Below are 25,686 nucleotides of genomic sequence, written 5' to 3' on the forward strand. Positions count from 1 at the left end.
CACAACAGTGAGAGGCCCGCGTACTGCAAATAATAATAATAATAATAATGCAAGCCATTTCTCTGGCTTTAGAAAGTACAGCATGCTGACTGGTGTTATTAATTATCTTTATTTTATCCAGCCATTGTTCTCATAAGTATTTATTAAACCTGCTATTCTAGCTCCAAAATTGCTCTAAATCTGTCTGTCTTTACTGGTTAAACAGACTCAGCTAGGTTTCATCAAGGGGCCCTTGTACTTGCTGTCTCCCCTGTTTGCAATGCTGCAAGGCCCCCGGGTGGTGCGACCCATAGCTATTACTTTCTCCTTCTGGCCTATATTCAAACACCAAGTCTCCTCTTGATCACACTACCTAAAGGACCCCTGTCCAGCCCCTGTCATTCTCCTGCACATCACCCTGTTTATTTTCTTCAATGTATTAAAATAATCTGGAATTATCAAATTAATTTATTGATGATCAGCCTCTCTCCTCCTCTAGATGTAAGCTCAGAGCAAAGACCTCGTCTGTCGTGTTCATAGTAGGTGCTCAAGAAATAACTCTTAAAAGAATGAACGTCCTCCATAGCACCCCCAGCACCCCGTAGATCCTCAGTAAACGTTTGCTGCTTCTGAGGACGAGTACCTGGCACGCAGCATCATCCATGCCCCTCACCACAGCCCCACCAAACAGATGCTCCTGGATACAGATTGCTTACACTGGCTTTCGTTTGGTAGCAAATGGGCTTACAAAGTATGTTCCCTGAAATGGCGCCTCCCAGACTCTTAGCTATATCTCATCTGATCTTCAAGTATCCCCACATTCTTGGGCCAAAAGAGAAGCTTGAGACCGGTGCACATCCTTCCCTCTCACCATTATTTGGTTGTTTTGGGCAACATCTACATCATCAATAACTTTTCCCAGGTGCAAAGTTACACACAAACGCAGTTTGGAAGCGTAAACATCAGTCTGATACGGAGCACTCCTTTGTAGCACTGGCCCCTTGACCAATCTGTGACCGCTCATCTCAGACAGAATCCCACAGTCCTGAGAACATAAACCAGGAGGGCTCATCTCCTTTTAATTAGTTGAGTTTCAGGGACGGCAGGGAGCAATTCACTTTTTTAAATGTATTTTTTTCTTATAAGAGAAATACATAGCCATTATTGGAAGGCTGAAAAAAACAAAGATTCAGAAAACAAAAATTTCCTATAATCCTACCACCGAAAGACAACCAAGTTCACCTTCACAGTAATTTTCAAGTGCCTTTCTCCCACTTGAAGTGTTTATTTTTGGTGTGTAATATCATGCTGGGAAGATAATATTAACTAATATACATAATCATTTGGTGGGTCCTGCGTAAATGCTGACCTTCTGAGATGTTTTCTCATTATCCATTCTGCAAGATTTATCCTTTCCCTCTGCCCTCATTTCCCTCTTTCCCTCATTCTTAAGAAAATGAAGTTATTTTAATGTTTCCCCATTACTCAAGTGTCAAATTTTATATCACATCTTTTAAGGCTATTACACAGCTCTGATACATAGTACAGAGTCATTTTTTCTTCTTTTAATCAATATTGTTCTTAGAACTACTGCCCTAGGTGCATAAAATAAATTTCCATACCAATATCCCTTTGATTATATGGAGTGAATAGAAGAAAAATGTAAGAAATTAAAGAGAAAGGGACAAGTTTTCTTTTACTTTGTCATAAAGTAAGGACAGCTATTGCCCACACTGGTTCAGAAATACCCTGGGCTGGTGGGGAGTAGAATCAGGAGAAGGGACTCGTCTCCCCAGGACAGCTATTTATTTGCCATCTCCAAAGGGTGAAAGGAACTGTCTGAAATGTTGACTTGGGAACCAGTCATCTTATAGATACTATTTTTTTTAAAGTCAGATTTATCAAGGTATAATTTATACACATTAAAATTCACCCTTCTTTCATGTGCTGATAAAAAGTTTTGACAATTGTGTATACATAGTCCTGAAACCACTTCAACGGTAGATACTATTTTTAGGAGCTATTTAACTACCTTGACCACTCACTTTATTCCTTTTCTAGCCTGCCCTCAGAATGAACACTTTTGAGACCAGTCCCCAGGTACTAAGAGCAGTTCTGCGAAAGGAAAGGCTGTGAACTTAACTCGCCTTACTTAATATACCATGGAGTTCATGGCGTTATTAAATCTCAGAGTTCAGCAGGACCCAGAAGCTACCTTGCAGAACCCTCTACCCAAAACAGAAATCTGTTTTATAACCACTGAATTAATACACTTTAATCACTGGTGACACATGTTAAGAAAATATCTATAAACATGTGGAACCCGAGCGGCCCTATGTTTTATTTAACAAGTTTGGTCCAGCTTTGGCAGGTCCTGGGGGCTCATAAAAAGGAAGGCCTCTTCAGAATTAGGGTTGAGGATTTTTCTAGGAATGAGCAAGTTAGAAAATGGCTCTTCTGCAAATTTGTGCCACTAACCCTTAAAGACAAGCTAAATATGAGACATTTGAAACCCTCTAAACCAAGACTCTAACTTCACAGATAAAAACAAAAGAAAACTTAAGGGCTAGAGTGATTAAATGAATTGCCTTAGAAAAGGTGTCTACAACCCAGTGTCAGAATCAAGGACTTAAATCTGGGTTTAAGGTACCTGGTTAGATGCACTTTTCACTGTTTCTTATTTCTAACATTTTGTTACCCCCTAAATTGGAAGCATTATTAAGGTTCAGATTTCTTACTAAATTCCCCACCTACCCCACATACCCTCCCATGTGTGGTCACCGTTAGAGAAACCGTATTAGGAGAATGTGGGAGGGGTCAATGAAATAAAAATAATATCCTACTCTCTCTCCTGACCCTTCAATACCCTATGGTGATCACTACCCAGCAGTGAGACATTTTAATTGATTTAGACTGAGGAACTGGGCTTGATTTTTCCACCTTAGTTATTTTTTGTACTATTTTTGCAAAGAACCTAAATAGCCAGCAAATGCGATACAAGGGTTCCTTGATTAGTGAGTGAATAGTATTTGCTAAGCAGATCTCTACATTTTAATAGAATAGGTTTAATGTTATGTGGAAGGAGAAAGAGATAATTGTGTAGATTTCCAAGGAATTTTTTAGAAGCTATCTTGTTTTAGTAAATGCGTGGTGTCTTTTGATGAAAATCTAAAGGGAAAGACAAAGGGGCATGGAGGTAGCAGAGCCACAAGGATGCTTAATGAGCTGTCAGTCATAGCTCTCCAAGGTACTGAACTGACGTTCATGAAGAAACTGTGAGGATCAGTGGAGGCTATTAAAGAGAGCTGTCGGTTCTGAGGCTGGAGGTCTGGATTCGAGTTTCAACTTGGCTGAGTAATTATGAACAAGTCCTTTCACCCCTCTGGGCCTCAGTTTCCTTTTCTGTAAAATGAGAGGATTGGGGTGGAGGACTGCTCGATTCCTTTCTAGTTTTTTTGCTTGTTGCTCAAGAGATAATAATGTAGCTTCACTCTTGTCACTCTACCATTAAATCCCACAGCTCTGGGATTCTCTCAATGTAGTTAAGTTTCAGCCCAAATTCCAAAACTCAATGTCCAAGGGAAGTAGATAAATATGAAGAAAAGCCCTGTGACCAGCTGGTTGAGAGAACGGTTTCAAGCTTCCCATTCTCTCATGTTCATTTCCTGTCTTTCCAGATTACTCCCACTGCACCCTGATTCTAAGAATTCAGGACACCAATCCATTGAGTCTGCTGCCTTTTCACTGTCTCTCACGACCCTCACGTCCTCGTGTGCCACCTCACCTGGCTTATCTCCCACAGTCCATCATGTGGCCACTCCCCTTAAACAAACAGCAACTCTGCCTCTTTCTCCCTCCATCACACCTGCTGCTAAAATCCCCAACCCTGGTTGAATCCAACTCACAATCTACCCTTGAGCAGCTAAGAGTGTTGAGTAAACATATAAGCACAAATTCACAGATATTAACTTCAAGTGGGTCCTTAGTGCTGTCCAGCTTTTCTTCCACATTTCCTTAGTCAACTTCCACTGACTTTTCTCACATCTTCTCCTTTCTCCTTGAGCCTCTAATACCTCTTCTCTCTCTCCATCGTCATTCTTAGCTGGTGGCCTTACTTCTTATTTCACTGAAAAGTGAGCAGCACCTAGAAGAGAACGCCCATATTCTACCATGACCAATCCCACCAACCTATGTGCATGTGCACTTCTATGCTCATAAACTCTGCCTTCTCTTCTCTTGTGATGAGGAACTGCTTGTGCCCTGTTGTTTCCTCTGTCTTGGTGAGGAGTCCCTTCACTTCAGCCTGGGATCCCATATTTTCTTATCTATTAAAGGACTTGATCCTTGCCCTTTTTTTCTCATTTTCTCCTGCATCACCAATTTTCCTCTCCTCTTTATTGGAACAATCCCATCAGCATACAAACATGCTAAAATATCTCCCATCTTAAGAAAAACAACAACAACAAAACCTGTCCCTTGACTCTGCACGCCCTCCCCAGCAAGAAACCCATTTCTCGGCTTTCCCTTACAGATGGCCTGGAAAGCTTGTCTGGCCTCGCTGCATCCATTTCTCTTCCTGCAGTTCCTTCCTGTGCTCACTCCAAATAGCCTTTCCCCCACCACTCTATAGAAACTACATTTGTCTTGGTCACCAGCAGGTCCAGCTCCCAGCTTGCCGAGTCCAATGGGCATTTCTCGGTCCTCATCTTACTTGACCTTGGTCTTAGTTTGCTATGGTTGCTGTAACAAATTAGTTTGCTATGGTTGCTGTAACAAATTACTACCAACTTCATGGCTTAAAACAGCAGAAATTTACTCTCTCCCAGTTCTGGAAGCTAGAAGTTCAAAATCAGTGCCACTAAGTGGAAAGCAGGGCCATGATTTACCCTGGACTTTCCAGGAAAGGATCCATTTCTTGCCTCTTTCAGCTTCTGGTGGCTGCTGGCATTCCTTGACTTGTGGCCAAATCACCCCAATGTCTGCCTCTGTGGTCGCAATTCCTCCTCCTCTTCTGTGAGTCACCTCCCTCTGCCTCTGTCTTGTAAAGATACTTATCATTGAATTTAGGACCCACCAGGATAATCTAGGATGATGACTTCATGTCAAGAACCTTAACTTAATCACATCTGCAAAGACTCTTTACCCTTATAAGGTTAATATTTGCAGATTCCAGGGATTAGGACTTGATATCTTTGGGGGCCATTATTCAGCAACTATAACCTTCTAGCAGCGTTTAACGCAGTGCTTTGCTTCCTTTTCCTAAACACTTTCTTCATTTGACTTCAGGGATGCTGCCCTTTCTTTCCTGATTGATTCATTCAGAATGGTGGTAAAGGGCACAGAACAAAATCTACCACTGTAACCATCTTTAAGTGTACAGTTTAGTAGTGTTAACTATATTCGCATTGTTGTACAACAGATCCCTAGAACTTTTTCATCTTGCAAAACTGCAACTCTATGCCCACTGAACTCATTTCCCCCGCCCACTACCCCTTGGCAATCACAATTTTACTTTCTGTTTCTATGAGTTTGACTACTTTAGACACCCGATGTAAGTGAAATCATACAGTATTTGTCTTTTTGTGACCAGCTTATCTCATTTAGCATAATATCCTCGAGGTTCATCTATATTGCAGCATGTGGTGGAATTTCTACCTGTTTTAAGGCTAAGTAATATATCATTGTATGTTTATATCACATTTTGTTTATCCATTCATCCATTGATGAACACTGGGGTTGCTTCCACCTCTTGGCTATTGTGAATAATGCCGTTATGAACATGGAAGTACAAATACCTCTTCAAGATCCTGCTTTCAATATGCCCAGAAGTGGGACTGCTGGATTATATGTTAATCCTATTTTTTTAAGGGACAATACTTTAGTTTTAAATTTTTATTTATTTATTTAGTTTTAAACATCTTTATTGGAGTATAATTGCTTTACAATGGTGTGTTAGTTTCTGCTTTATAACAAAGTGAACCAGTTATACATATGTCCCCATATCTCTTCCCTCTTGCGTCTCCCTCCCTCCCACCCTCCCTATCCCACCCCTCTAGGTGGTCACAAAGCCCCGAGCTGATCTCCCTGTGCTATGCGGCTGCTTCTCCATACTGTTCTCCATAGCAGATGTACTATTTTACATTCCCACCACCAGTGCAGTGCACAAGGGTTTCAATTTCTCCACCTCCTTGCCAACACTTGTTATTTTCTTTCTTTTTTAAAAATTTTAAAGTCTTTTTGGAATTTGTTACAATATTGCTTGTTTTATGGGTTTTTTTGGTTTCTTGGCTGCGAGGCATGTGGGATCTTAGCTCCCAGATCAGAGATCGAACCCGCATCCCCTGCATTGGAAGGCGAAGTCTTAACCACTGGACCGCCAGGCAATCTGTCTTTCTTGATTCTTATTTTACTTTACTGTCAGTTCCATCTCAGTCTCCCTTCTTGGTTTTATTCATCTCCTCAATCCCCAGGTCTCAGTATGTTTGCACTTTCTATGTTTACATTCAATAGCCATCGCCACCCTGCCCTGCTAATCTCACTCAGACCCATGGTTGTATCATTGTATCATTGTTTTGCTTACACCTCAGTGTATCAAGTACCATTGTTTTGCTTACACCTCTCAAATCTGTATCTCAATTACTAGTTTTGCTCCTGAACTACAGACTCATATATCCAACTACCTACTCAATCTCTCTACTTGAATGGGCATCTCAGGCTTGATATGTCCCAAACCAAATTCTTTTTTTGTTTTGGTTTGGTTTGGTTTTTTTGCGGCACGCGGGCCTCCCACTGCTGTGGCCTCTCCCGCTGCGGAGCACAGGCTCCGGACGCGCAGGCTCAGTGGCTATGGCTCACGGGCCCAGCCGCTCCGCGGCATGTGAGATCTTCCCGGACCAGGGCACGAACCCGTGTCCCCTGCATCGGCAGGTGGACTCTCAACCACTGCACCACGAGGGAAGTCCCCCACACCAAATTTTTAATTTTTCTCCCCCGAGACCTGCTCCTCCCACAGTGTTCCTCATGCAGTCAATGGCAGTTCCATTCTTCTGGTTGCTCAGATTAAAAACTTCTAGGACATTCTTGTTGCTTCTTTGTTTCACATCTGACCTCCAATCTCCCAGCAAATCCCTGAACTGTTCTTCAAAATATATCCAGAATCACCCCTCTCTCCTCCCTTCCACTTCTGCCATACTGGCTTAGCCACCTTTATTTGCTGCTTGAACATTTCAATATCATCCTGTCTTCCCTGATTTTGCCCTCACTCCTTTCAGTCTTCTCTTCATGTAGCGACCAGAGTGTTTGTTAATAAAAGGTATGTCAGAAGGACGTCAGTCCTCTGCCTGTAACTCTCCAATGGCTTCCCACCTCATTCAGAGTAAAGAAGCTCAGTCCTTTACATGGTCTACAAGAGATGAATAATAAGCTCCATGGGCATGTCTCTGATTTCATCTTTCATCTTTTCACTCTAATACAGCTACAGTGTCTCCTTGCTGTTTCTTGAACATGGCGAGTCTACTCCTGTCCCAGGGCCTTTGCACCTCCTGACCCCTCTGGAATGCTCTTCTTATAGTTCACCTCCTCACTTTATTCAGGTGTCTGCTCAAATACCAACTTATCAGAGGCCTTCCCTGGCCTTCCTGTCTGAAAAATCACCCCTCCTTCTTACACCTCTCATCCCCCTTACCCAGTTTTATGTTCTTTCTTAGCACTTATCACCATCTGACATATTTTATCTTTATTTATTTCTATGGCTTGTATTGCTTACTAAAATATAAGCTCCTTGAGCATAGGGAATTCCTCTGTTTTGATCACTGCTGAATCACTGGTGCCTAGAACAGCGCCTGGCTCACAGCAGGCTTTAAATAACTATTTGTAGAATGAATGAATGAATGAGGCACCTATAATACCTTTGTCCAAAAAAGTCATTTCCCAGAAGGGGGTTTGCTTTTACTGATCATTTATAGATGGGCTTTGAGAGCTTTGGTATTTTGGAACTTAAAAAAAAAATTACAGGAAGTTAGCTTTAAAGCACGTTTCCTGATGGACACTCTAAACGTTGCCCTTACCTGAAGGTTAGGGGATTTGATACTAACTTCTAGGTGACATTCCTGAGGCTTATTTGTTCCATTTAATTTTAGGACATCAATATAGAATGATAAGTACAATAGTGGAAGCTTACCTTCAAGAACTCATATTGTATTTTCCACTGTTTGGGGGAAACACCTCTGAGGCAAACCAGAACCAGATTTGCAGATGAAGAAATAAAGAGATCAGGTGACCTGACGAAGGTCACAGATGGTGACTACGAGCCAATTCTTACGTCTCTGAGAACTAGTACTTTCACTAGAAAACCCCAGAAAATAGAATCCCTTTTCTTACTAGGTCGTTCCTATGAAAATGACTAGTTTCTTCCATGAAGCAGGGCCAAGGATGGAGCTCACATCCAGAACATTTTGCTTATGGTGGTGATGGATGGGTCAGGCTCATGGCTACTGTGTCCCCCATCACCAAGGTACAGACAGGACAGGGCTGATCAAGCAGTTTGTGGTCCTGAAATAAAGCAAAGCTGATTCTGCTGCAGAGGAATGAAAGTGTTCAGACCGTATTTGTACAGTGTGCTAACCAAATACATCAAAGGAAGTACGCACAGAAGAGTCAGAAGAGAAATGCATGCCCAGTAGAGCATTATTGTCTTGGCTAAGGGTTATTTACACTGTCATGCAGGTTGAGGCTAAGATAAATGGGCCACTTCACAGACGGGGGTGGTGATTAGTCATCTGTATAGAAACATATTCTGGAATTTCTAGAGATAAATGCTTTCATTACTGGTGAGTTTAAAACTAGGATGACACATTTACTTCTGGCTGGAGAGAACAGATAATATCATCCTAGCAAATAGTTTTCCAGAGGCACTGAAAATCTGCTATGAAAACTTTCATTTATCTGTCAAAGTGGCATCAGAGCAACCTACTTCAATTACTACTGCCAGCCTCATCTCTCAAAACCAGCCTCATATATATGGAATCTAAGAAAAAAAAAAAAAGGTCATGAAGAACCTAGGGGTAAGACGGGAATAAAGACACAGACCTACTAGCGAATGGACTTGAGGATACGGGGAGGGGAAGGGTAAGCTGGGACAAAGTGAGAGAGCGGCATGGACATATATACACTACCAAACGTAAAATAGATAGCTAGTGGGAAGCAGCCGCATAGCACAGGGAGATCAGCTCGGGGCTTTGTGACCACCTAGAGGGGTGGGATAGGGAGGGTGGGAGGGACGGAGATGCAAGAGGGAAGAGATATGGGGATATATGTATATGTATAACTGATTCACTTTGTTATAAGGCAAAAAGTAACACACCATTGTAAAGCAATTATACTCCAATAAAGATGTTAAAAAAAAAAAACAAAAAAAACCAGCCTCACCTCCTCCTTGTGTTTTCCACCCTACCAAGCATAGAAAGATCAAGGGATTTGGTCTTCTCTCATCCTAAAGAATATTTAGGGGCTTCCCTGGTGGCGCAGTGGTTGAGAGTCCGCCTGCCGATGCAGGGGACACGGGTTCGTGCCCCGGTCCGGGAGGATCCCACATGCCGCAGAGCGGTTGGGCCCATGAGCCACGGCCACTGAGCCTGTGTGTCTGGAGCCTGTGCTCCGCAACGGGAGAGGCCACAACAGTGAGAGGCCCGCGTACCGCAAACAACAAAAAAGAATATTTCCATGAAAATCACACCAAAACTGAGAGAAAAGAGAGGTAGACGTACTTGTAGCTGCAACATGTGGATGTCCATTAACCTCACCCACACTCAATTACTTTGGGCGGTAGCACACAAGGCTTATATTTATGACTAAAGCCTGTGTATTCTTTCTTTACTTTTTGTCTTGCTTGGAGAAACAAATTCTGCCAGAGCTCCTAGAGAATTCTGTGGTTTATGGATACTCATTTTCAGAAAGCCTGTGTGTCCTGAAAGGCTGCTTAGTGAGTGACTCGGGACTCAGCATCCTCACACCTTTTCACGTCTTCGGCAAATGTTAAATGGGTCCTGCGGATGCGCGCTGCATCCACCATTGGGGAGTAGACAGGAATGGGATGAACAGAAGCGGTCAACGGCCCCATTAGAGCAGCTATTTCAAATAGCTGGAAAAGAAACAACAACTAGCCCTGTATCTACGCCAGTTTGCTTGCTGGGCCGTCATTCAGGTGACCCCTGATTAGGCAAATGAGCCCAATTCATTTTACAGAGGTCTAATTAATACTCTGGCATTACAGATTCATTTGAAATCCCTGGGATTTGGTCCCCAAAACCCTAATATCAGTAATCCCACTTGCTTGTAAAATGCTTCTTATTGTAAATAAAAGTCTGTAAAAGTGACTAGAGTTATGGTCTGGTAAGAACAAAAAGAGTACATAAATTATATGAGACAGTGGTTCAGTTCCTACCGTTTACTGTGATGGTTCAAAGGCTGGCAAAAGCCAAACACCCAGCAGGGACTTCAGAGAAGACTTGGTATTTCCATGAAGTGTTTTGGTATCATGACAAAACCTTATGAATCCAGTTACACAAGGGGATCGGTTCATTATTTGCTGAGAACGCCGGAAGGTGTAGTTTCAAAAACATTGTCTTCCTTTAAGTAACATATCATTCTTTCTCAGCATCTGGGTGGCCTTATTTAACGTAACTGGGCAACTAAACAGAAATCTTGCCGGCCCTCTGGCACTACTTTCCTTTCAAATCTCAGTATAATCAAGAGATTTCGAGCTTGCCTACTTAACGTGTCAGGCAGTACTGGGAGCCAGGGGTAGAACAGAGAACCAGACGCAACCCCAGTTTACAAGAAGCCCACACTATAGGTAAAAGAGACCACAAATAGGTAGTTTCAACATGGTGTCTTGTGTGCGAAGCTAGGAGGAAGCCCAGGGTATAACGAAAGCATCTAGGAAGGGTACCTAACCCATTTCTTTTCCAGAGAGAGAAAGAAAAAAAATTAGAGTTTACAATACTACTGTGAAATATAGTGATGTGTTAAGTAAGAATTTCTCTCTAAGTAGTAAGATGGTGTTTGCCGGGGGTTGGGAGTGAGGGATATGGGGAGATGTCAGTCAAAGGGTACAAACGTCCAGCTACAAGATGAATAAGTTCTGGGACTCTAATGTACAGCATGGTGAATATAGTTCTATAGTTAACAATACTGTATTATATACTTGAAAGTTGCTAAGAGAGCAGAACTTACATGTTCTTAGTGCCTACATACACACAAAAAAGCTAAGTATGTGAGGCAATGGATATGTTAACTAACATTATTTTGGTAATTACTTCTAAATACATTGCATCACACATCTTGAACTTATACAATGTTACATACTAATTATATCTCAATAAAGCTGGAAAAAAAAAAGAGACTCTGATACATAAAGGGTCCCCCTGGAAACAAAATAAGTACTAATATAAACTTGTTTTGTAATACCTGTGTAAGGAACATTATGATTCAATCTTGAATAATGAAACATTGAAGTCCAAAAATAATAATTTTTCTCTAGCTAATAAATGCAAAGCACTTGAGGGCATGCTCAGTACAGAAGTATATAATTGGTCCAAGTCATATACTTAAAGGTGAACGAAACGGTCCAAGTGACAGTGAGAAAGGCAAGGAGCTTAATTTAAGTATGTGACAGAAGCTGACAACAGAAGCAGAAAAGAAAGATGCCAGCAGTCTTCTCCAGCTTTGGACATGAATTGATATTTGATCCTTGGCCACATCCATGATCAAGACAAACTGAACCAGTGGAATTGCAATTTGAGCCAATGACACAAAGAATCCGACCCGCCTGACTTCAGAGGCCTGATACAGTTCACTGTTATTCATCCCACGGCAGCTGGGTCTTAATTGAACTAGAGACCCTGACTTACAAAAGAAAATCTGAATATGAGGAATTTTAATGCTATTAAATTGGGAAAAGGGATCAGAGGAAAGAAGAGTGGTGATCATAATTCAACATGACCTCAGCTCCAGATAAGCAATAGACATTTGATTCCAGACAAAATTATTTCCCATGTTGATGGACTGACTATTCACTCAGATAGAATTATCTTACCAAATGGAACCGCTAATGGTCAGGGGGGACAAAAAATGAGAAGGCCAGCACAGCCCAGGCAGGAGGGAAGACTCTTCTCTTCATTAAAAGCCCAAGAAAAGGAATCATTGAAGTACGTTTGGCAACCTGCCCCAATTCAGACAGTCGTTATCTGCCCCAACTGGCTGCCTCTTTCTGACTGGAGAAGAGCTTATGAAAGGTGCCCACACATTGAGTTATTGATTGGGCCATGAGTGAAATGAATGAGCCTGAAAATAAAGAAATATAAACATCTGGCGCCTATATCCAAGGGTTTCCTCAAACTGATTACTGTCTTTTGGTGACTTTAATACCTAGACTATTATAAATGTTAGTCTATTTTTTATTGACTTAATAATAGTTGGTGAAGGATAACAAAAGTAATCTTTCAAAAAATTAGAAATCTCTGACAGGGAGCAGCATTGGAGCCACCATGCTCCTGTGTCAATGGTCATTTTGGGTCGTTCATGCGCTAGAACATGAAACTTTGGCCTACATTTCTGCCCACTGCACCCCCTCCCCCAAATTAGTCCAAAGCTCACTCTAGAGACAGCTATAAACCCTCTGTTGTTTTCCTAACATAAGGATCTACTCTTGCCTGTAATTTCTATGATTTGTTTAGAAGGGAAGAGATGGGACATTGTTAAAAGTTAAGATCTAAAATCCACTATTTTGCTTTGCTCTTCATGACTTTTCTCTAAATAAACTTAAGTGCGTCTCGGTGAAGCAGGGAGTTAGAAGCAAACATAATGTCAAATTGAGGGATTTCAGAAGATTTGGAAGACAGCAAAACAAGCCAGCGCCAAGAGCAGATTTGAGAGCTCACTAAATACTAACAGATCACTTTTTAAAAAAGGGACATTTTCATTCCCTAAATCTCTGTTCTTCTCAAATCCTTATTCAACTTTGAAAACAGAAGCACAACTGGTCACTTCCTTGGAGACTTTCCCTTTCTGGCTCTACTCTGTCCTCACCTCTCCAAGTATATTTAAGGCTTCAATGTCAAGTCTTGAAGAAGAGAACTTGAGCACCAGGTCCCCAAGAAGGGCACGTCCTCTGGTTTTCAGAGGAGCAGACTGCGAGAGCTTCCTGTCTTCTGCACTTGGCCTGCAATGGCTATGCCATCGGTTGGGAGGAAGTACAGGGAGACACAGAATCCATCCAGTTCTATAGTTACACTACTGCCATTCGGTGGGACCTTCTGCCCTATACGAACTGGTCAAGTTTCTTAAACACTCGGCCTCAGTTTTGTCAACTGTAAAATGGTAATATTAAAGTATCTAGTTCTTCGGGTTGCTGTGAGGTTAAAATAAGATGAGTCATGCATGCACCGTGCTGGAATAGTGCCCCATACATAGCACATGCTTAGAAACCGCTGGTTGTCATGAGGAGGATGACCACCAGGGAGGAGACACAGGCTGCACCAGACAAGAGCATTGCTTATTTTGAAAGCTAAGTGGGACCAGTGTTGACCTATTGGCACTTTGGGCAGATCCTCGCTTTGAGAAATTCTATACTTAGAACTCCACAGTCTGTGTCTTGGGGCTGCCTAACAACTGAAGATAAATGTCATCTATGGACTTATTCCTTTGGAGCAACTTGGGTCATCAGGGGCTGTTTTGACCTCAAGTTCCCTGTGCTGAACCACACAGCAGAACTTTGTTCTGGCATTTACTCACCTCTTTCTTCTTCCTTCTCTCCCCTGACCTGTGATACTTTCAAATACTGAAATCCTTCACTGAAGTAACGCTGTTGGTCTGATCTTCCTAGATGTCTATTGGGAGGGCCAAAAAATTAGTTCTGCTTTCTCCTGTTACAGGAAAAACCCGAACGAACTTTTTGGCCAACGCAATACTTCAAAATTACCTCTCCCGACACCATTCTTCTTCATCTGCTGACTAATACATTAGTAAAATGCATTATTAAGCATGATAATGTGCCACTAATCTCAACTAAAATGATTCAGAGGGATGACATATTTACTTTATCATTTACTAGAGGTCTTCCATGTACATTATGTCATTTGGACTCCATAGCTGTTCTCTGATGGCAAAGCAGGTGCTATCATGCCTATTTTCATTTAGGAAACTGGGGCTCAAGTGAATGAACTGATTTGCTCTAGTCCACAAAATTGTTAAGGGACCGTACATTAGGAACTCACGGCTTCTGATTTGGTCTGTGAAGCTAATCAGAACAGAAAGCCAGCTGTTTAAAGTAATTCAACTTAGCAAAACTAAGATGTGAAGGACCAACAGCGTAAATCAAGAGACATAATGCTTTTAAAAAGAGAGACCTGAGAAGGCTACTGAATTTACTATTACAGAATGAAGGTAGGGGTGGGGGATTTAACTATCTTTGATCAGAGAATCTTTCTGATTTTTGCTGCCCAGTGTCTCAGGGTATCTGCTGAGGCTGAGAGAGGAGAGGAAATCCATGCCCCTAGGGAATCTGAGCCTTTCCTTCCACAAGCAAGGGTTACATCCCATTTTTGTCTTAAATCCATATCCATTTTGCATTATAGTCCATGTTTAACGTAAAATTTTTCAAAATAAGAAAGAGTGAAACTTTTACCATATTAATCCTGGTACATGGTGCATTCTCCATTTATAAAGATGTCCCACATACAAATTTCTTTTCATTTAAATCTAAATCATATATACATAATATATAAATATATATTTTAAATATTTGCATATTTATATAGTATAAAATTTATATAAAAATGTAAAATATATTTATATAGTTTAAATATGTATACAAAATATATATATTTACCAATTCAGAATGGAAAAATGAAAATGTGTATACATATGTATTGTATATGCATGGGGAAAACTGAAACTAACCATTTGATTTCACAGCTTCAAGAAAAAGTTGTGCATCACTAAACCGACCCTCTCTTTACCTCCACAGTTCCGATTCAAGGTGCGGACTGTGTGATGACTTCTATGTAATTCTAAGCTAAGACCGGAGACCGAGAGGGAACTCTCAGAATAGCTCCGCCTCTCCGTGGGCACCACCCTGATGGTTGCAACAGGAAACGCCGCAGGCTGGCTTACCAGGGTACCACTTTGCAGGCCTGCCACAGAAAGAAACCTTAGGTTCCAACCATTTTCTACTTAATGCCTATTATTTTCTCTGCTCAGTTGTTATTTTTAAGTAAGGGCATTTTGTGAAAAATAAAACCACCCTGTACATGGCAAACCATAAAGAAAGTTATTTGGTAGAAAGGACCGCCCTGCTCAGGAAATGTGCTTTGGTCTGTTTAAAGGCAGAGCTGGTGGCTCTGGGTGACCTGGGAGAGCGTCTACAGGGCCACGAGCACCCTTTCCTCCCCCTCCCCCCTCCTCCCCCGCGCAGCCTTGGATGGAAATCAGCAGTTGCAGCCTGTGACTGGGCTCCATTGAGCCGTCCCACCCGCGGCTGCTCAGGAAGCACAGACCAGCAAACAGAATGAAAGGGGCCTTTATAAACAGGAGTCGGTTATTTCTTAAGCAGACTCCCACATAAAGACATTTTTGTTTTTTACTCTTTAGGAAAAACTGAGCTCCTTCTGAACAGTTTTTGGAGAGGGAGGAGAAACCAAAGATGGGGAGAGGCTCCACGGAGATGCTACACGACTGGGGACGACAGAGGGGCAGTGGGAAGCAGCAGAGACTTTTCTGAGTAAAGGGTCCCGGGTTTGGTGGATGATTGGGAGTGAGGTCTGGCTGTGTGCTCAGGGCTAAGAGGTGCTGGCTCTCACAACCACTTGGGGTCTTCTCCCCCAGAAAGGGATCGATCTACGCAAGGACCATTTAGAAGGAATCCTAGTGTCCTGGTCTCCAGAAAAATGTCAGGGAACTATGTTTTCTCTAAGTAGACTTAATTTCTTTTCTCTTTTTTCTCCTTTTCTTTTTATCTAAAAAGCTATATAGGGCTTCCCTGGTGGCGCAGTGGTTCAGAGTCCACCTGCCGATGCAGGGGACGCGGGTTCGTGCCCCGGTCCGGGAGGATCCCACATGCCGCGGAGTGGCTGGGCCCGTGAGCCATGGCCGCTGAGCCTGTGCTCCGCAACGGAAGAGGCCACAACAGTGAGAGGCCCACGTAACACACACACACACACAAAAAAAAGAGCAAAAAGCTATATATATTTTTTTCTTGCCACGCCACACGGCATGCGCGATCTTAGTTCCCAACCAGGGATGGAACCTGTGCCCCCTACAGTGGAAGCGTGCAATCGTAACCACCGGACCTCCCCGGAAGTCTCTTAAAAGCTACATTTTATATTTTGCAAGATTCACAAACAATTTTCTTCCCATCATACTATCCTAGTTTGTCTCTTCAATTTATTCTTTATTAATTAAACATTTAATAAAAATTCAGGTACCAACTGAATCCAGGGAGTACCATTTATGAAGAAAGTGCTAAGGAAACTACTATAAAGAAAAAATGACAGGGTTTTAGAGATTTGGATGCATGAAGGAATGAAGAGAAAATGATGCTGCAATTCTTCATTAGCTTCTTTAAAACAGAGTCTCTGCAATAGACAGAAGGTAATGCTTATAATATTTTAATAAATTTTTTCATGATTTCAAAACTCCTTCCCAAGTTTAATTTATGAGGTCTCATTATGTTGCTTAAAAAGAACAAAAACTCATTGCCTTAAGAGAATCCACATCTCAGCACCTTTGGTCACGGCATTTATCTCTGCTGCTTTGTGGTCCTGGCTGCAGGTGTGAGAGCATTATGAAGTAAGTGCTAGTTTCATATCCTGTACACACCTCATACCCAGAGGCTTAATTACTTGCGTATGTCCTAAGGAAGAGGAGAGTCCCTGTAGGTATCCAATAGAGCATTCTATGGTTGTAGCTCCTCTTCCAGCAATAAGAAGTTGCCCCTTTAAACCATGCTGAAACAAAGGGAAGTGTGACAGGAATTGTGGAAATGTAAATCTTGGTTCCTACACACTGTTCTGTTTATATGTTCGCTCCAGTGTCTTGAGCATTCTGCCTCTATTGGAGTCCCATCCTTTAAGGAGGTAACTTCCTTTGAGAGGATATTAATAATAGTAACACTTAAGTACTTACTATGAGGCAGGCAGTGTTTTAAGTTCTTTAATTCATTGAATTCTCACAACACTATGAGGTGGGTACTAATATTATCCTCCATTTTACATTTTTGGAAATGAATGCACAGAGAAGTTAAGAAGCTTACTCTAGGTCATGCAGCCAGTAGGTGACAAAGCTTACAATCTGGTTTCAGAGTCTGTACTTTTTATCACTATACTATACAGTCCTTCAGGACTTTGGATCTAAAAGGACCTCAGAAATCATCTCATTTCAATTCTCTCATTTTATAGAAGAAAGAATGAGATTCAATGAAGTTAGAAGACTCATCTTAGGACATACAGCAAGTTCTTGGCAAAGTCCAGAGCAGAACCAACATCACTCTAATCCTAATGAAATATGTAAATATTGTCCTCTTCTCTCCCCACCCCGCTCCGTGACCCTTAGAAGAATTCAGGTCTTCCTGAGGAGATCGGTACTCTTTTCAAGATTCCACATTGCCTTCCATGTTTCCATGACCCCAATGATTGCAATTTATCAGGCCTCTGTAAATTCATTATATCTTGGTTAAGAAAGATCAATATTGGCAGTAACACAGGAAAAATTCATGGTTGGGGCATTCTTGTTATCGTCCATTGTCTAAAAAGGATGGAAGGGAAGGAGAGACTAAGAACCATTCAATGGAGACTATTCTAAGAGCTCAAAATCCCTAAGGTTCACCTGGACCCTTCCATTTATAAGTTCTATCCAAAGTAAGTCTTCCTACTGTATCTCATGGCAGCCTGTTCCTATCCTTCCGAATACTTCTGTATAATAATTTGTAAATATATATATATAGTTGTGTGTTTGCTTCCTGTCTCCCCAGATAGACTGTAAGCTCGATGAGGACAGGGGCCATATCTTTTTTATTTGCCTATAAATATCTAGAACCTGGCACATAATAGGTGCTCAATTAATATCTGTTAAATGAACTCACATCAAAAACTCAACAACACAGTGTTAAAAGATAATCTTAGGCTGCTCCATATTTTGCCTAATGGACATCTATGCTTCAGTGCCCATTACCTTTACACAGTCAATGGACCATATCCATTACCAGGGCAGAACATGTTCTAACAGCCAAAGTCTCAAGCAGCAGAAGCCTAGCTGGCTTACAAATCTACCTTTCATTCAGGGTCCAGGAACCCACTGAGTGGGGCTGGCTATACTGTCAAACCTCAATTATCAAACTAAGTAGAAGGAAAAAACAGTCTAAAACATCTAAATTATGGGATATATTGGGAGGAAATGTACGGCTGACCCTTGAACAGCTCGGGGGTGGGGGCACCACCACTCCTCGCAGTTGAAAAATCCAAGTATAACTTATAGTCACCCCTCCACATACATGGTATCCGCTGCTCCGAATCCGAGGATTCAACCAACTACGGATCGTGTAGTCCTGTATTATTTACTATTGAAAAGAATCTGCTTATAAGTGGACCCATGCAGTTTCAACCCGCATTGTTCAAGGGTCAACTGTATTACTTTTAAGTTCCAGGGTAACTTAAAGTACGTGAGCAGAGTTTTCTGCTAGATGCTTCTCTGAAGACCTGCTTAAAAGACCACATAAGCGGGCTTCCCTGGTGGTGCAGTGGTTGAGAATCTGCCTGCTAATGCAGGGGACACGGGTTTGAGCCCTGGTCTGGGAGGATCCCACATGCCGCGGAGCAGCTGGGCCCGTGAGCCACAACTACTGAGCCTGCACGTCTGGAGCCTGTGCTCCGCAACAAGAGAGGCCGCGATAGTGAGAGGCCCGCGCACCACGATGAAGACTGGCCCCCGCTTGCCACAACTAGAGAAAGCCCTCGCACAGAAACGAAGACCCAACACAGCAAAATTAATTAATTAATTAATAAACTCCTACCCACAACATCTTCTTTAAAAGAAAAAGAAAAGACCACATAAAATAATTTGTGTTTGGTATGTTCATTCTTTATATGTAAAGGGCTATTTCAAAAGACCTTAAGGATCTTCAAAAACAAATTATTCTTTTACTATTTTAAACATTACTCTTACAAGCTTGTTTACACATTACTGCATTATAATCACTTGCATTATTATCCACAAAGAAGAGGTTTGCTAAGTAAAATTAAATGTCAATCCAGTCACTACCTGAAACAAAACAAACTGGGAATTAATAGAATTTAAATTAACAAAGCTTTTACTCTAGCTGAATTATAAAAAGTTTTCTAACTTCTATTTTCTTAATGATGATATATAAAAATGTCTCCAAAAAATAACACCTTGTCTTTTAACACTTTCAAAATGAAGAAAACAGATTCAAACCAGTAGCATTAATTTTGTGCCTAAGTAACTACTCTGCTTTAGTTTCTGTTCTATAGCTGAATCCAAGTAAAAGCTGTCTTATTTTTGTGCTATATATGTTAGTGCATTTTTTTATTTACTTACTTATTTTGAAAAGCATAAATTATTGGCAAGAGAGACTGCAAAACACAAGGTGAAGTGCTCTCTCATGGTGACCCTGTCAAAGATGAAGAGTTGCTCTTTTATTTTTAGAAAATACCTCTGAGTTGCTGTACAGCAGAAACTAACACAACATTGTAAAGCAACTATACTCCAATAAAAATTAATTTTAAAAAATTTTAAAAATTAAAAAAATACCTTTCCGTAAGTTGGGATTAGTTATTTTAAAAATTTAGATTCAACCCTTAGCCTTATCTCATCCAGGTGAACCTGAAAAATCCGCTCTCTTTTTAAAATGAAGATAAAAGTCAACTTTGTATTTTTAAAGTGCTCTCTCTTGGGAGTAATGTCTACATAGGAACCATGGCCGAAAACTGCTCTGTGCAGTGCAGAGATAGTGCAGCTCTTTATCAACGTGCACGACTACATCTCCATGACGTGGCTAAATCTTATTAGGTCTCAACCTTGGCAGCTGCCTTTGACGCTGTCAAATAAACAGGCTTTGGGGATCGTTCCTATCCCACTGTCTCCCGCTGTTTCCCCCCATCACTTCTGGTTCATTACCCTGTAGCTTCAGTCTTTTTCCCTTTTCTGGAGAGAAAAGTGGGGCTTGTTTGTTCATTTTGAATATAATATAGCGTGTCTGATGATTAATAAATGATCAAAGAGGGTTCCCTTTTCTCTCTCCAGCATTTGTACCACAATGTTCATTGCAGCACTATTTACAATAGCCAGGACATGGAAGCAACCTAAGTGTCCATTGACAGATGAATGGATAAAGAAGATGTGGCACATATATACAATGGAATATTACTCAGTCATAAAAAGAAATGAAATTGAGTTATTTGTAGTGAGGTGGATGGACCTAGAGTCTGTCATACAGAATGAAGTAAGTCAGAAAGAGAAAAACAGATATACCTTATGCTAACACATATATGTGGAATCTAAAAAAAAAAAAAAGATTCTGATGAACCTAGGGGCAGGACAGGAATAAAGGCGCAGACATAGAGAATGGACTTGAGGACACGGGGAGGGGGAAGGGGAAGCTGGGACGAAGTGAGAGAGTAGCATTTACTACCAAATGTAAAATAGCCAGTGGGAAGCAGCTGAATAACACAGCGAGATCAGCTCGGTGCTTTGTGACCACCTAGAGGGGTGGGATAGGGAGGGTGGGAGGGAGATGGAAGAGGGAGGGGATATACGGATATATGTATATGTATAGCTGATTCACTTTGTTATACAGCAGAAACTAACAGAACATTGTAAAGCAACTATACTGCAATAAAAATTAATTTTAAAAATTTTAAAAATTAAGAAAAAATACCTTTCAGTATGTTGGGATGGATAGATGTTTTAAAAATTTAGATTCAACCTATAGTCTCATCTCATCCAGGTGAAACTGAAAAATCTGCAATTATACTCCAATAAAGATGTTAATAAATAAATAAATAAATAAAGAGTCAGATTTACTTTTGTGATTGAAATAAACATGCCTAAATAGCTCAATGGTATGGTTTTTATTTTTGTTTTAAAGCCTGATTTTTACTTTCAGGGAACAAGAAAACACCCTTGATTAATCCTAGCTACCTTTAATTAGAGGACATCAGTATGTGCAGGATTTATACCATTTGCCGGATATTAAGTAATAAAAAGACATGGCTCTGATAAACGGGGCACCAGGTTAAGTTTCTGGCTCTAACCCCCTAGAGGATGTTGAATCCTGAAGGAAGATTCCAGAGGAGATTGCAGTATGAAGGAAACCAATCACATCATTGCCGTCTGACAAATGGGATGCAATTTTCTTGTGTTTTCCTCCTGGGGCTTAGCAAGTACATCTATGGAAAAATCACCCCTTCTCCGTCACTCTTCCTGGCAGTGGCTGGGTTTTGCTGGGAAGTGTTTTACTGTTGGTATTTTGACTCCAGAGCATTTGGGGGGACTGTTTTCACTTTTTTTTTTCCTTTTCACCTCGCCTCACGGCATACGGGATCTTACTCCCCCTACCAGGGATCAAACCCGTGCCCCCTGCAGTCTTAACCACTGGACCGCCAGGAAAGTCCCAGGACTGTTTTCACTTTGGATGGAAGAAATTTCAGAAAGGCGATATCATTTTGAAAGGGAGAGGGATCAGCTGAAGTTGCACTCACATGCCTAAGGACTACCGAAGGTTTAGGGAAAGTCTGTTAGGCCAAGTCTTCCCTAGCCCGTCCCTCCTCCTTTCCAGCTACCAGCTGGTTTTTGATTTTTAGAAAATACCTTTGTATAAGTTGGGATGGATAGATATTTTAAAAATCTGCTTTACTTTCGGCAGACTCTGCCCACCTGGTACCCAAGCAGCCCTGGACAAACCTAGCAGTGTATATAAAATCAGATGTCCAGCAATGGGTAAGGTCTGAAATAGATTTTGCTTCTTAAGCCTTATGGCCAGGGAACTGGGGAACACCTGGGCACCCAGGTAATGTTCCCTGCATCCTGCCCATTTAGTTGGGCATTCTGCCAGGCCTCAAGCCCCGATGGCCAGACCTTCCTTCCTGAATCTTAATAAATGCTATTAGAAGGCAGCATCGAAGCTGGCAGATGAAACCCTGACTCTATTCACTACCTGACATCCTCTGTCCATCACACGGCACCTGGGATACTTACACCAACCCGAGTGTGATCCCAGGCACCCTGCGTTGTCCCCACTGCCCTGCAGGCAGCTGGGTCTCCCTGGGTCGCACTCTTCTGCTACTGGCTTCCTCCCCTCTTACCGACCACCGCTGACGCCGCACCAGCTACAAATTCTGTTCTCCCAGGAGAATGTGTTTAATTTCATTAATTTCCATTTCTTTTTTTTTTTTCAGAATTATTTTGGTGGTGAAATTTAAGTACTTTAAGACGTTATAACATTGGTATCCTAGAGACTGAAATATGAAATAGCAGCACAAAATAGGTCCTTGTGGGAAGCCAATGTGCAAATTTTCCCACCATGTTCTGCCATTGGTACACTATTCTCAACCACTCCATACATCTTCAGGGGGCAATTAATGGAGATGTTCCAGCACCCACTCAATCTCTGTATTTTCTTCTGGCTAAAATAATACTAGATCTAAAACATGGCTTTCTATCTAAAATTAGCCCTTGGTTAGACACTATCAGCTACCACTCAACACAAGGAACTTTCATACAGAAATAAAATGATTATGTAGATAGAACGATGCCTGATTTTGTTAATTGAATCAATCATTCTTTACTCGTTTGGTGCCTACTCTATGTAGCATGTTGTAAAGTAGGGAACAAAGAAACAAGAAGAGGTCCTGTTCTCAAGGAATTTATCTTTAAGGTTGACTTTTATAACAGCCCCATTATATCCTTTGTATTTCTAATGCCTCCCTCTCTGAAAAATGACAGTAATTATAGGTTATTCTTACAATAAATATTGTTGTCACTTGTCACCTACTGTCACACTCCCAGGAGAATGAAAAAGCCCAAAGGTGGTATTCTGCAGTGTGTTTCTACCTGAGAAAAGCGTATACTATTTATTTCCAAAGTTCTAAGTACATGACCTTTAATTTACATATGTAGGCAAAAATGATTATTCCATGCTAAGTACGTGCACCTTTCAAAGAACTAATTCAGAGCAATGCTACTTTTTTAAAAAATAGCATTTTGTCACAAAACATTTTAGAAAAACATCATTTTTTTTGTTCAGGAGAAATTATTTTAAGGGCCTAACGTTCATAGAAGAAGTTTTGTTTTTTTTTTCAATAGAAGGTCACTTTAATCTTACTGGGGAAAGGTGTTGGCAAGGATTGGGGTCTGCTTGAAGGGTGGTGTGAGCCCCACCGCATACTGACAAGTCTACTACAGAAGAGAACTGTTAATATATCATATTTACCCATTTCCCCCTAATTTTCCATTTATCCCAAGTTTAATTTGTTTTCCTGCTGCTTCTCTAAATCCTCCCATATCCTGGAAGCAGCTTAGGTGTCTTTTATGAATTAATTTATGCTCTTTGTTCTTTTCATTTTATTTGAGGCAGTAACAGTTTACAAGGAACAAAACACATTATATTATAAATCAGTCATAATTATTACACTCAAACACTTCCTTTTCTCTCATTAATGGAACAAAGGCACATTAAGATAGAACATAAATTTCTCTACCAAAATTTGCCATTCTTATCCATAAGCTAGTTAATGGCCTCGATAGGGCTCTTTTCCTGTAAGGGTGATGCCCTTATTCTAAGAAAAGAACAAAGATGAAAGGAAGCATAGGGAACAGATAACTGAACTGATTAATATACTCAATTGCTAAACATGGCCAAAGTTTCTGAATAGCAGAGGCACAACAGTGAGTACTTTGGGTTACGTCATTTTCTGACAAGGTAAAAGCAAAGCAAACTCACAAGTAGAAAGAAATGCCCCTGAAGTTAAACCCAAGGGGGAACTCATGAAGTGGCAGGCTCTTTGGCCCTTCTTGATGGCAGAGGGCAAGGCAGTAAGCCACAACAGGAAGCCATGTATATCTTTTCTCCATTTCCCCTGTCTTATTGAAAGAGCTCCCCATCATATTATCTTCAGGTTTCTTCGAAGACTTATGAATATGTGAGTGACTCAGGTCAACATTAAAGACCTATTCGAACCTGTATTACACTTTAAAAAAAAAACAACACATTGTTCAAATAAAGTGTGATCAAGCTAACTAGCCCATGGGAATCTGTCCAACAAGTTTCATCGGCCAAGAGTAACATCTCTCTCTGTTACTGGACCCACAAGATCATGGCTGCAAAGGAGGTCCCTTAAACTCCTTCAGTTAGGTATTTCACTTACAAACGAATGAATGAATGAGTGATAAGCACCCGAAGTACATTACGCACACGATCTCTCTAAAGCTTTAACTAGATAAAAACTGAGGCCATCTCATTACTCTCAGATAGTGTTGCATGGGGCTTAGCACCCAAGATGATTTACCAAACTTCCTGTCAAAACAGTTTCCATTTATTCTAATTTCTTCTTCACTCTGCACCCTTAGCAGGAAGGATTTTCCAAGAAGATTCAGGGAGAAAGGATTAAGCAGGAGTTATAGTCACTGTGGTCAGTGTTTCTTTGGGTCTACCAAAGCTGCCCAAGATGGCAGTCCTCTCCCATTTTCCCTTGGTCTGATATCTATTTCTTGTTGCCCAGTGACCCCTATGCAATGATGCTGCCATGTCTGGCAGCCTCTAGCTGGAATAAAAGTGGAGACAGACACAAAGAAGAGCAAAAATGGAACAACTACATCCTCAAGAAACAGAAGATGGTCACAACTTAAGTACCTTCTGCAAAAGTATATAAAAAGGCAAACAAGTGGGCTTCCCTGGTGGTGCAGTTGTAGAGAGTCTGCCTGCCGATGCGGGGGACGCGGGTTCGTGCCCCGGTCCGGGAAGATCCCACATGCCGCGTAACGGCTGGGCCCATGAGCCATGGCCGCTGAGCCTGCGCGTCCAGAGCCTGTGCTCCGCAACGGGAGAGGCCACAAGCAAGCAAACAAAAAACCTTGAACTTTATACTCAATACAGTGACTCCCAGTATTAAGCATGTATCTGGAAATTCCTACCTAAACATGGTTCAAATAGACCTACTAAATATGGCAAATTGGGTAAAAATTTGAAATTAGGGCAGAAAGAATTTTGTGAGTCCTTTATAAAATTCATTCATGCAAATTAAAAAAAAAGCATTTGGTTATTTGTAGACATAATATGGGCCTACGGATGAAAATATGTTTGTCAAGAAACTAAATGAATTATTGGCATTGGTCTTTATTGAGGAAACCACTGGGGAGATTCTGATCTGAAAATAATCTTGGGAAAGAGAAATGTCTGAGCAATTAAGTCAAACAGTGGTCAATGCACATAACATCCTCGACCAGACTGACTGCCATCTAGAGAAGTTACCAGGCCAAGATGTTTTTGCTCCAGAGTTTTGTTTGTTTGTTTGATTTTTGCGGTACGCGGGCCTCTCACTGTTGTGGCCTCTCCCGTTGCGGAGCACAGGCTCCGGACGCACAGGCTCAGTGGCCATGGCTCACGGGCCCAGCTGCTCCGCGGCATATGGGATCTCCCCA

The 25,686-nt window shown here is 41.3% G+C and overlaps 1 protein-coding gene across 2 annotated transcripts in view; it reads right to left on the minus strand.

Annotated features, from left to right (window-relative positions):
- The window catches only part of GNG2 (G protein subunit gamma 2), a 139,344-nt gene that overhangs the window by 52,264 nt on the left and 61,394 nt on the right, over positions 1 to 25,686 (minus strand). The gene's annotated exons all lie outside the window — the stretch shown is intronic.

The sequence above is a fragment of the Pseudorca crassidens genome, chromosome 1 (assembly GCF_039906515.1).
Source record: "Pseudorca crassidens isolate mPseCra1 chromosome 1, mPseCra1.hap1, whole genome shotgun sequence".
Classification (NCBI taxonomy): Eukaryota; Metazoa; Chordata; class Mammalia; order Artiodactyla; family Delphinidae; genus Pseudorca; species Pseudorca crassidens.